Genomic DNA, 12,971 nt, shown 5'->3' on the forward strand with positions numbered 1-12,971 from the left:
CAGGCTCCCTGTGAGGACCCTGATGCAGGACTCAATCCCAAGACCCTGGGATCACGACCTGAGCCAAAGGTGGATGCTCACTGAGCCACCCAGGTCCCCCCACAGTAAATCATTTGAACCTGGGTTTTCTTTTGGGAAGTTTGACAACAAATCAAATTTCTTTATTAGTTACATTAACTATATTCATTTTTTCGTGTCAGTTTTGATAAACTATTTTTTAAATGAACTTACCCATTTTATTTACATATTTGAATTGGTTGTTTTGCTATTATTTTTATTATTTTAAAATTTTTATTGCATTGCTATTGAGATACTGGATGCATCATTTCTACTTTGTGGAACTTATTGATATTTTCTTTATGTTCTACTACATGATCAATTTCTTTTTTTTTTTAATTTTTTATTTATTTATGATAGTCACAGAGAGAGAGAGAGAGAGAGAGAGAGAGAGAGGCAGAGACACAGGCAGAGGGAGAAGCAGGCTCCATGCACCGGGAGCCCGACGTGGGATTCCATCCCAGGTCTCCAGGATCACGCCCTGGGCCAAAGGCAGGCGCTAAACCACTGCGCCACCCAGGGATCCCTACATGATCAATTTCTATGAGTCATGTTCACTTGAGATTAAATTATATCCTCTAATACTGGGTGTTAAGTGCTGGTATATTTTACAAGATTTGTGATCTTTTTATGTTGTTCAAGTCTTTTACATTTCTGCTTGTTCTTTGTCCTCTTGACTTTTATTGGACTGATAGTAGAGTGTTAAGTTCTTCTCCTATATGTGTATTTCTTTCTACTTCTTGCCACCCATGTTCTTTTTTTTTAATTTATTAAGTTGGTTTTGTTTATTTTTTGCATTTTTGTGTAGATAGTCAGAAATGTTACGTTTTTACTGTGAGTGTGGCTTTTAGAATTTCAAGTTGTTATTAATATATATTTAACATTTTGCCTTCTCTATATCAATTTTGCCTGAATTTTGCCTTCTCTATATCAAAATAGCACTGCCTCCCTCTTTACTTTCTCTTTGGCGATGTAATTTTCTTATCCTTTACATTTTAATTGTTCAGAGAGTCACTTTGCTTTAGGCATGCCTCTTGAATACTATATTGACATAGGTTTTACTTTGAGTCAATTTATAGTTTTATGTTTGCTATTTTATGTGTCATTTCACATTCACATCTATTGATATAACATATGTGTGGTTTTAATTCTATCATAGTTTTTGCCATGATGATTTTGGCCTTCATGTTATATATATATATATACTGTGTACCTCTATGTGTTTTGTCTTCTTTGCCCCTGTGTATTGCTCTGGTATTTAGGAAGCATATATTTTTATTCTACTGGCTATGTTGATACTAATGACATTATGTAGTATTCTTATCCTGTTCCCCTGCTTAAAATTTTAATATTGGGTTTTGTAACTATAAAAATATCTCACATCTTTGCTCAAATTCACATGTTGAGGCCCCAAACTCCAGTGTGATGGGGCCTTTGGTCGATAGTCTTAGATAAGGCCATGGCAGGTTCTTCAGTGATGGGGTTAATGCCCTTATAAAAAGAGACACCACAGAGCTATCTCTTCCTCTGCAATGTAAGGACATAGCAAGAAGGTGACTGTCTGTAGCCAGGAAGAGAGCCCTCACCAGATACCAATCCTGCTGGCACCTTAATCTCAAAGTTCCAGCCTCCAGAGCTTTAAGAAAATAAATTTCTGTTGCTGAAGCCATCCAGTTTATGGCATTTTGTTATGGCACCCCAAGCTAACAGAGAGAGAGAGACTCTCATGTGCTTAGCTTATATAAAAATCTCTATGCTTATTCTGCTTTCACCTTCTTTCTTCTTCCACATTTTTAGTTGTATTATTTATACCTTGTCAATATGTGTATCATTATGTATTGGTTGTCACCTTTGTTCCAAACATTTAGTCTTTGATCTATAACTAAATATACTTAATGCATATATTTTGCTTAAGTGTCCGATATCATCTCTTGGTTTGCTGAAGCTCATTTCCTAGTAGATTTCTCAAGAGGTTTCTAAATGCAGTATTCCATGTATTTTTGCATGTTCCATAGCTTCCTAAAGACTAAATTCTTGAAGGGAAATTTAGCTATTTGTAAAATTTTGGGGTCTTTTGAATTCCTTGTTGATTTGCATTGCCTATTCTGTCAAGAATCAAGAGATCTGACACCGATCAGATTTTCCTCCTTAGATTATAAACATGGTCTTTTGGCTTAAAAGCTCCAAACACTGTTTCCTTTATCCTTTATTGCCTAACAATTTTGATAGGATTCATCTTAGAATTGAAGTTTTTAGGTTAATATTCGCTAAAATATAAGTTCTTTCAATGTACAGATGCAGGTATACTTTTATTTCTGGGATACTTTTTCCAGATTATAGTGTATATAATATTCTTTTCCATTGTTTTGTTTTCATTGCTTTGTTTTGTTTTTCACAGCCTCAGTGTGTGTGTGTGTGTGTGTGTGTGTGTGTGTGTGTGTGTGTGTGTAGATAAAGAGAGAGTCAAAAGGACATAAAATTAGAGGAGTAAAACCAATATGAGAGAAAATGTTAGCTAAAAAAATATTCGAAGTCAGTTTTACTATATTGGAAAGTTATTATATAGGATGTCTAATTCATTTTTTAGTTTTTGAATTTTGCTTTTTTTTTGGGGGGGGCGGTCAGAGGTAAATTTTTATCAGCTCTCTTTTCTTTTTCTGAAATTCTTTTCCTACAATTCCAATTCAACATCCAAAGGTTCAGTCTAAGTTTCTCCCTTTCCTTATTCCTTTTTTTCCAAATCGTGGACAACCTGGTTCTTATTACTTAATATAATCACTAATTTCTTCAACCCTAGTATAATCCATGCAGTATCAATGTCTGACACTGATGCAAACCTAGAGAAATTTGGCTGGTATTTTGAGGAGGCAGAGAGAAGCACGCATGCCAATAGCATGGTGAGCATGGCAGAACGAGGTAAAAACTGATCTCAGAAAATTAGTCTAGGGCCTCGATTCAACTGTGAACAATAAACTGCTACAGAAATGTGGTAAGGGTATCAACTATGCATTCTTACCCACAAATAGAGTAATCATGGACAAAGTGTGAGTAATTAGAATTTGATACTGTATTTGTTTTCAAGTATTATCTGGCTTGGTTGTGATTCATTTCCTTTCGGGATAATGGAGATCCAAAGTTTGTTTTGACTCCATTCCCAGGAGTCAGAATTTGCACTCACTTGCCTCACACATTTCTGTGACGGAGTATTGTAAAGTAATTTCCAGAGAACATAGTGTTTTGCTTGTGTGTTTTTAATTTGTTTTTGAGGATGCTCTTTACAAATAACTAAACGTGATTAAGAAAACATTTAACTTCTATTCAAGTATACATTTCTGGAAATTATTTGACCTTTTTTCAAAATGTAAATCTCATCAGGATGCTTCAGGTCAGTTCTTTGGAGCACACTTAGGGAGACAGTTGGGTAAATTCTAAGCCAATAAGAAATTGCAGATTTATGGTAACCCTTTTTCAAGGGATAAGCAATATAAAAAAGGCTTGTTGAGAGCAATACTATTAGCACCAGGTTTATATAGGGTAACGCCTTCTTGAATAGGTTTAGCATGGATAAAATGCATTCTCCGGTAAAATTTGTCATCTTTAATGAAGACACATAGACTTAAAATTTGATGAAAGTAATCTCTCTCAAATCTAAGAGCCCGTGTTTAGAAGGGTATTCATTTTCATAAACTGGGCATAATGTTTCCAAAGATGGAATTTCTCAGGAATAATATAAACTCTGAGTCCCTTCACTGAATCAAAGTTACCAAAGCAACTGCATTAAATAACTTGATTATAGAGGATAGAGGTTTGAAACATATTATTTGACTGCTTTTTTTTTTTTCACCACAATTTTAAGGCCAAATTAAGGGTGGCATTATAAAGTCTATAAAATTTCCTTTGAGATAAAGCAAGAGTCATACTTCTAAAAAATATTAAATATATTATTAAAAGAAGATGGACAGATGCCTGGGTGGCTCAGCAGGTTAAGTGTCTGCCTTCGGTTCAGGTCATGATCTCAGGGTCCTCATATCTAGTCCCACATTGAGCTTCCTTGCTCAGCAGGGAGTCTGCATCTCCTTCTCCCTCTGCCCCTCCTCCCTGTTAGTGTTTTCTATCTCTCTCAGATAAATAAATAAAATCTAAAAAAAAAAAAAAAGATGGGCATTCTAATTTAGTCAGTCTACCATTTTACCTGCTGCTCTGCTGATTTGAGTCTTTACTTTGACTCAAAAATACTTTAGTAAATTTTCATTTGCAGAATTATGTGTTAATACTATGAATTGTCGTATAGAAGAAGCATTCTTCAGAGTTGCCTTATTTTGTATGCAGATTTTAAATGACTTGTTAACTTATTTACTAAATGAACGGCAGTAAAATAGGCAGTAAAATATGTGCTTATAAATTCAGACCTACATAAATTCAAATGAAGTATAAAAATAAATTATATATCATATTTAAACTTATATTTAAAAGTAAATTATAATTTAAGTTATAAATTATATATATATATATATATATATATATATATATATATATATAATGTATATATGTAGGATTCACTTGATTTTATAGAAAAGAATAGTCATGTCTGTCTTTCCAAAAGAGTAGCTTAATAATGTCCATATAATTTGAAAATTTGTGAGAGGAAAAAAAGAAAGAAAGAGAGATTGAAGGAGTGATTGAAAGGGAAGAAGGGAGAGTATTAGATCTGCCAAAGCACGTGCACAACACTGTGACGCTTCTTAAGGAACACTGAAGCAACTGACTTCTAGCCACATGCCATTGCATCACATGTCTTATATAATTTTAAAATTCCTGTTTGAAACTTCTACAGTGAAATTTCAAAACCTGATATGAATATCAGTAAGAATCAATAAAGTTTCATTATTTCCTCTTTGCATTCAGAGGAAATTGCATTAATCCATATGATTAAATAAGTGGAAAGGCAACAACAATAATAACAACAAAGGCGATAATATAAATATATATAAACTACAACAGTATTATTATTATTAGTGTTAGAACTTTCCTCTGTTTTTTATAAAAATCCAACTTTAATGTGCACATGTGTGTGTGTGTGTGTGTGTGTGTGTGTATGTGTGATCCTATATGCATACAGGTTTTCGGTATTGCAGAGAAAGAGACTTGGGTTATGAATCCTAACTCTCTCATTTCAGCTGCATGCACTTAATAAGTTCACCAGTGCTTAACACCACGATTGCCACATTTTACTTCAAAGCATTGGAGAATATCCTCTCAAAAAATATATTTTTATACAGGACCTCACTCATACCAACATGCAAAAGCAGAATGTATGATTCTTTTTTTTTTCAGCTCCTGTTCAGTGACATCACGTTGGCAGCTTGATTGAAAGCAGCCTTGGTGGGAGTATTCACACTATGACAACCAAGACATATCACTTCCCCCTGCCCAGACAGTTTTCATAGCACACAACTGAATGGTTCGTTTTATGTACACAATGAATAGTAGTTCTGTAATTATAATTAAAACAGTGGCTGAGTAGATTTATCGAGATTGCTTTATAAATAATGACTCTATACAAATATCTAAGAGATTTTGAGTGAAATTATCTGAGGTTTGAAGATCAGTAATAATATGTAGTAATAAAAATAACAACAAAAATTTGGAAATCCTGAATATTTAAATTAAATAATCTTCAGTTGTTCTCTCAATATACAGAGGCAATTATATAAAATAGATATTTTTCCTAGTACTTTGTGATTGATATAATTTATTGCATTGGTACCTCATTCTGAATCATTCACTTTATTTATTTGTTTATGCTTTCTTCTGGAATTCAGCTGTTCATACTTTCATCTTTCTAAGTACATTTTGTTACTTTTATGCACCTTCTTCAGAGTCTATGAATTTATGCCATCCTCAAAATAAAATTCTCTAAATTCTTAAAACATAAAATAAACATATTTTAATGTCACATTAGAGTGCTCTTTTCAGGGCAAAAATACAAAGTGAATCAATTTCTGTACTTGCAATTGACAGGGCAATACTCTAGATTTGCGTTAAGTCCAATCCTATAATGATGTTAACATTTTTTTTTTTTACCTTTCTTTTGTATCATGCTGTGAATTTCAATAGAAATTCTGGTTCCAAATGTGCTTAATGGATTTTTTCCTGCAACATATGCATTTAGTTATGAGTGGGTAACTTTATGTACTAGCTTTCAAAAAAGGATAAAATATCGTAGATTATTATTATTATTTCAGTGAATTGTGTGAATTGTACTTGGAGGTAGAATCAGGAGTGCAGTGAAAGTACACAAAAGAAAAAATAAATCAAGTAAAATATATAGGACTATGCAAAATAAAGTCCTTTCCTCATGGAGGGAAAATGCATACCTTTTTGGGTGCTTTTTTTCTCTGTTGTTAAAAAGTAAGTTGCTGATATCCATGTGTGCTTGCCATAAAATCCCTGTCTTATACATTCTCTCTCCTTGGCCACATTTATTGTTTTTTCATATTTTTCACAGAGGAATCATACGTTAGCTCCAAATGAAAAGTTTACAAGGGCGTTGCTAAATTATTTGTTTAAATTTGTGAGATCTTGAATCTCCAATAAAATTACTGTTTCTGTAAATAGGTGAGTGCAATATAAAGTACACTTTAATTCTGAAAAGTAATTATAAATCATTTTGGAAAGTGGTTTTATGACATTTTGATAATCACATTTGACCTCCTTGACCTCCTGATCAGAAAGTTTTAGAGTAGGCAAATATCTCTGGGTCAGTGAATACTACTGGAATAAATGTAAAGCTGGATTCAGTCTTTGAAATCATTTTCTTTGTTTTGAATTTCTTAATCCAGTTAAGTTAGTAGTCAAGTAAAGGAGTTATTATATACATAAATATTTGATCTTGCAGAAGATTATATAAAATTTCTGTTTTCATCCTGATAAAGAAACTTATACTGGATTAGCCTTTCCATCATAAACAGCTAAAAATTGAATAAAATATACAAAAATTATTAGTTTTATACATTATCTAATGAAGAGCACAAGATTGCAATTTTGCTGTATAATAGAGAAAGAGATTACTATTTGCCAATAGCCAGAGGAGAGTTAGAGAATTGATTTCATATGAATGTAAGGAAATTTTGTACGAAGATAAAAATGTTGTTTATCACTTTGTTGGTTGTTATACAACTGTGTGTATTAGCCAGAATGATAAATTATACATGCAAAATTGGAGAATTTTATTACATGCAAATTATATTTTGATGAAATGATATAAAATCATTGATCATAGACCTAAATATAAAAAGCCAAACCTATATCATATCTATAATAATATATTTGCATAAATCATCCTAGTTTTGCAATAACAAATTTTTCCTAGATATCACAAACAGTCACAAATGCACTCTAGGTAAAAATAAAAAGTAATTTTTAAATTGAATTTTGTCAAAAATAAATTCCTGCTCTTCAAAATATTTAAGAAAATGAAAATACAACTCTTCAGCTGAAAGAAAAGAAATATCCATATATATCCATATATAATATATATATATATTCATTCATCTCTTTCTATGAATAGGATAAAGTATTATTATCTTTCAAAAAATTTACAGCCCAAAAATAAAAGAAAATCTTATGTTTAAAATAGAGAAAGAATGCAGCAGACATTTCAAAAAAAGGTAAAAAAAGAAGAGCCCTAAACAAAAGTAAAATGAAATGGCTCAATAATTTTAGCCATCAAGGAAATGCAAATTAAGCCACAATTAGATGTTACTATGAACCTTCTAGAATGAATGAAATAGAAAATATTGATAATAATATTGGGGAAAATCAAATACAAAAATTTATGGTAGGAGCTTAAAATGATAGAACCACTTTGGAAAACCTTTAGCAGGTTCTGATCAATTTAAACATACAATTTCCAGATGAGGTAGGTATTTATCCAAGAGAAGTGAAACCTGTATCTACACAAAGGCTCTTACTGAAACATTCATAAAAACTTACAATACCCCAAGCCTGGAAACAATCCCATGTATCCCAATATCTTGTTATGGGTGTTTATATATGACTATGTTTTTGACAATAGAATGTGAACAGATGTGCAGCCTATCTCATACCATGGCTTTTAGGAGCCATGGTGCATTGCCTACCATCTATTTGTTTCACTTCTTCACCTGGGAAGCTGCAGGTAATGAAGAGGAGAGATTTTCATAGAGAATTTCAGAAATCTTCAGATGGCCTCCCTTGAGTCTTGAGAAATGTTGAAGAGAATCCTCAGCAAAAGAAAAATAAACCCCACTCAGATGGAAGTCTGAATCTACAGAAAGGAATGAACCTCTCTGAGAAAAAGTAACTACGGGTAAATATAAATGACCTTTTTCATTCTAAAAATTATCTTCAAAAAACAAGTAACTGTTAAAACAAAAATAAAATATTAACAATATATTGTGAGGTTTATAACATATATGGAAGTAAAATCTGTCACACTAACACAAAAGCCAGTAGGGGAAACAACTGTACTATCAGACATAATATCCAGTTCTTACAACGTATGTAATATGTTACATTATTGGTTGAAAATACAATGTAAGGGATCCCTGGGTGGCGCAGCGGTTTGGCGCCTGCCTTTGGCCCAGGGCGCGATCCTGGAGAACCGGGATCGAATCCCACGTCAGGCTCCCGGTGCATGGAGCCTGCTTCTCTCCCTCTGCCTATGTCTCTGCCTCTCTCTCTCTGTGACTATAATAAAAAATTAAAAAAAAAAAAAAAAAAAAGTTACTTTAAAAAAAAAAAAAAGAAAATACAATGTAATAAGTTAAAGTCATATACACGTAAAATAATCACTATTACTTATAATGAAAACCCAACAAAGAAAAATGGCAGAAATATGTGAAAAAAGAAAAAATAACAGGTAGAATTAATGAAAAACAAATAAAACGATAAATTTGAACTCAAGTATATCAATAATTATATTAAATGTAAAATGTCTAAATACCTACTTAAATGACAGAGACTTTCAGATTATGTAAAAAAAAAGACACAATATATAAACATAATCTGCTTTAAACATAAATGTAGAAATTAATTATATGCATAAGGATGAATATGTGATATAGCATCCTAATGTTATACAAAGCAAAGCTGGAATGAATATATTAATAATAGACAAAAATCCAAGACATGTTTAGCAGGTATAAAAAGAGAAATTTTATACTAATAAAGGGTCAGTTCTTATGATAACATAACAATCCTAAATATTTATACACCAAATTAGGGGATCCCTGGGTGGCACAGCGGTTTAGCACCTGCATTTGGCCCAGGGCGCGATCCTGGAGACCCGGGATCGAATCCCACATCGGGCTCCCGGTGCATGGAGCCTGCTTCTCCCTCTGCCTGTGTCTCTGCCTCTCTCTCTCACTGTGTGCCTATCATAAATCAATAAAAACAAAATAAATTTGTATACACCAAATTAAAGAGAATCACAATGCACAAAACAAAAGCTGATAGAACCACAAGAAGAAACAGAATCATTCACAGTGTTGGCCAGAGGTTTTAACACTCTTCTCTGTTTCTGTTGCCAAGTACATTATTTTAAAAAACTATTTCACAAGCAAAAAATGAAATTATCTGTTGCTAGAGTATATATGCCTATATAATATCTATAACATTTAGTGATTATATTATATAAATCATCTATATTTTCTTTATTGTTTTTCTCTGCTAAATTTAGAACAAGGACATTAAAATCTAGTCATATAATTCTTGTTTTTTAACAAATTCTATCAGGTACATTCTAAATTATTAGAATCTTCATGTTTGCAATATTACGAACCAGCTGAGAAATAAGTGGCAAGCCACATGAAGCTAATACAGCACATTTATCACTGATGAATGGCTATGATAAGCATAGGTCTTGGTAAAAAAGTCAAATTAATGTCAATAAAGCTGCAGAGAACAGCAGTGCCAGGCTAGGAAGGATGTTCCTTGACCAAAGTATAAACTTGTTCTTGGCAAAAAAAGTAGAAGGTGTGTTTTCTGTGAATGGGCAGACTGCAGGAGGCATAAGATAAGAGCGAGGCCAAGTGTGTCTGTTCTGTTGCCAAATTTACTAACTGGACAAGCCTCCACACTTTCCCTAAAATAGAAGTAGGAAAATGGGCAGAGAGAGGATGGAAGTGTTGTAGTAATAAGCTTCATCAACATGAAGGAGATCAAAACAGGATATGAGAAATACTTGTTTGAAAGGATTTTCCAAAATGTCTACCATTTAAAGATAGTCAAAAATGGAATGCTTTTCTATTATCAAAATATTTTGAAGTATGATAATTAGTATTAGGGTTTAGCTGTGTAATCCAGATCAGATTACCTACTCAATTTGTGTGTATGCAAGGAAATATTATCAACATTTTTCTGAATATGTCCAAATTCATAATTAAAACAAAGTGCTGGAAACACCATCTAAAAATACAGATGTCAATTACAGATGTTTCATTTTTTCACAAAATGTTCCAAAGAAGATACACATACTGAATCACTGAAATGTGTTTTAAACACGTTTCTACTGGGAATTTTTTTTAAACAGTCTCTCTGTAAATGGAGCATGCTCTGAAAGGTAGTAATTTTAGTATATTAATCAGTAAAGTGTCTATAGCATTTTGATGAAATTTAATCTGGAGTGTAATGTGCATAACATCAGATGGATTTCCCCAGACACAGAAAAATATAGCACATCAAATTTCTCTTTTAACTAAACGAGTTGGCAAATAGTAGGGTATCAACCTGTCTTGAAACTTGAGGTGAATGCTGAAAAAAATGAGACGGAAGCATGAGGAAAACCTTTGTCAAAAGAAAAGCATCTTAGCATGAACATACTTTGAAAAAATTGAACTAAAGACAAAACCTTGGTTCCAAAGATTAACATGGGACCCTCAAGGATTTCTTGTAAACTATCAGTTATTGGCATTTGCTCTCTCATTACTGTCTTCTGTGTCTTTCACGGTGGAGCGCTAGCTATTCTTTAAAACACGCAACCTACAAAATGTCCCTGTTTTATCTTTTCCCTGTTTTATCATGAAATTTCAGAGATGATATTTAACTATGTCAAGGGTCAAACTAAGCAAAAAAAATGCACGTCTGTTGTGTTGATAATAATTGGAATGGAAAAATGATAGAGATGGAAATGTACCAAGTGTTCAAAACTGATAAGGGGAAAAAAAAATATCATAGAGAACAAAGAAAGCAGATGAGCTCTTTTAATATATGAGGAAGAAAAAGACTGCCTACGAATTACTTAAGGGTTAAGTTGAGGAGGTTAAAGTATACTAAGTCTAATAATAGGGAACTTAAATCAATCATTGACTTTATTCATTTTTTTTTTAAAGATTTTATTTATTTATTCTTGAGAGATAGAAGGAGAGACAGAGCCAAAGACACAGGCAGAGACAGAGCCAGAGACACAGGCAGAGGGAGAAGCAGGCTCCATGCACCGGGAGCCCGACGTGGGACTCGATCCCGGGTCTCCAGGATCGCGCCCTGGGCCAAAGGCAGGCGCCAAACCGCTGCGCCACCCAGGGATCCCTATTGACTTTATTCAAATAAAAAATAAATAATCCTGCAACTAACTTTGTTTTTTGCCATAGACCATATATATGTATTTAGTGTATGTGTATAAACACACATTCATCTTTGCAGTTAAAATCGCTTTCTATAGCATTGTTGGCTAATTACAGTTATTAACCATTGGTATTACTCGGAAGAGAAGAAGTTCTTAGTATTCCCTAAAAATTCAATAAAATACTGGATTTTATGTTTACAGCAATACCAGAATATTATGGTAATATAATTCCTTTCAAATGATCTTTCTATTAAAAAATATATAAATATGAAAAATGAATTCTGTGAAAAATATTTCAGTGTGTTTAATTTATCTCCCTTAGGATAGCAATTGCAATTAGATAATGTGGTAATACCCACTGTTCCCCTTGACTGCACAGTGTAGATTGAGCAAAAAAGTGTTCAGTCATTTCTTTTGCCTTCACAGGAAACTTTAAGTGTGTTATAGTTTGAAGCCAGACAGAAATGGCTGAGGTAACACTCATTTGATTTTATTACTGACAATTGAAACAATATGAGTTCTTGGAACCCAATGTTAGATTGGATGACACTGTTGACCACCTGTCAAAGCTTTGATTATAGTTTGAAATAGCCATCTTTATAATGAAGTTAGGATCTAGCAGAGGAACTGCAAAATGCTTTACAATCTATTTCATCTCAGACCTTTAAAGCTGCACAATAAATATAACTTTTATTCATTTGAACATAAATTCAGTTTTGCCATTTGGACCATTATATTGTGCTTAATCATGATCCAAATAATCATATATTGGTCATTAATAATATTTAATATCTTTGTGGACTGAAGCATGTCCTTCTGAAATTTGCATGTTGAAGTCCTAACTCTAAAGGTAGGTGTATTTAGAGATAGGGCCTTTAAAGAAATAATTAAGGTTAAGTGAAGTCCTAAGAATGGGACCCTAAACTAATATGACTGGTGTCCTTATAAGAAACACCAGCGATGCACATACTTAGGAAAAAGGTCTTGTGATCAGTGAAAAGATGGTCATCTTCACGCCAAAGAGAGGCCTCAGCAGAAATCAAATCTGCCTTCACCTTGATTTTGAACTTCCGTCTTACAGAACTATGAGACAAAAGTTTTGTTTCTTTAAGCTTCCCAGCCTGTGGTCTTTTGTTATGGTAGCCCTAGTCAACTAACAGAGTATCACCTATAGGTGCTCTTATCTGGATGGATTTAATTTTTATCATATCTGTATCGATGGATGTACTAAGATTAAGCCTCTCCATTGTATAGATAAGGAAAGCAAGACAAAAACCTTAAGTAATCCCCCTAGTACACACAGCACGTC

This window comes from Vulpes vulpes, chromosome 16 (genome assembly GCF_048418805.1).
Source record: "Vulpes vulpes isolate BD-2025 chromosome 16, VulVul3, whole genome shotgun sequence".
Classification (NCBI taxonomy): domain Eukaryota; kingdom Metazoa; phylum Chordata; class Mammalia; order Carnivora; family Canidae; genus Vulpes; species Vulpes vulpes.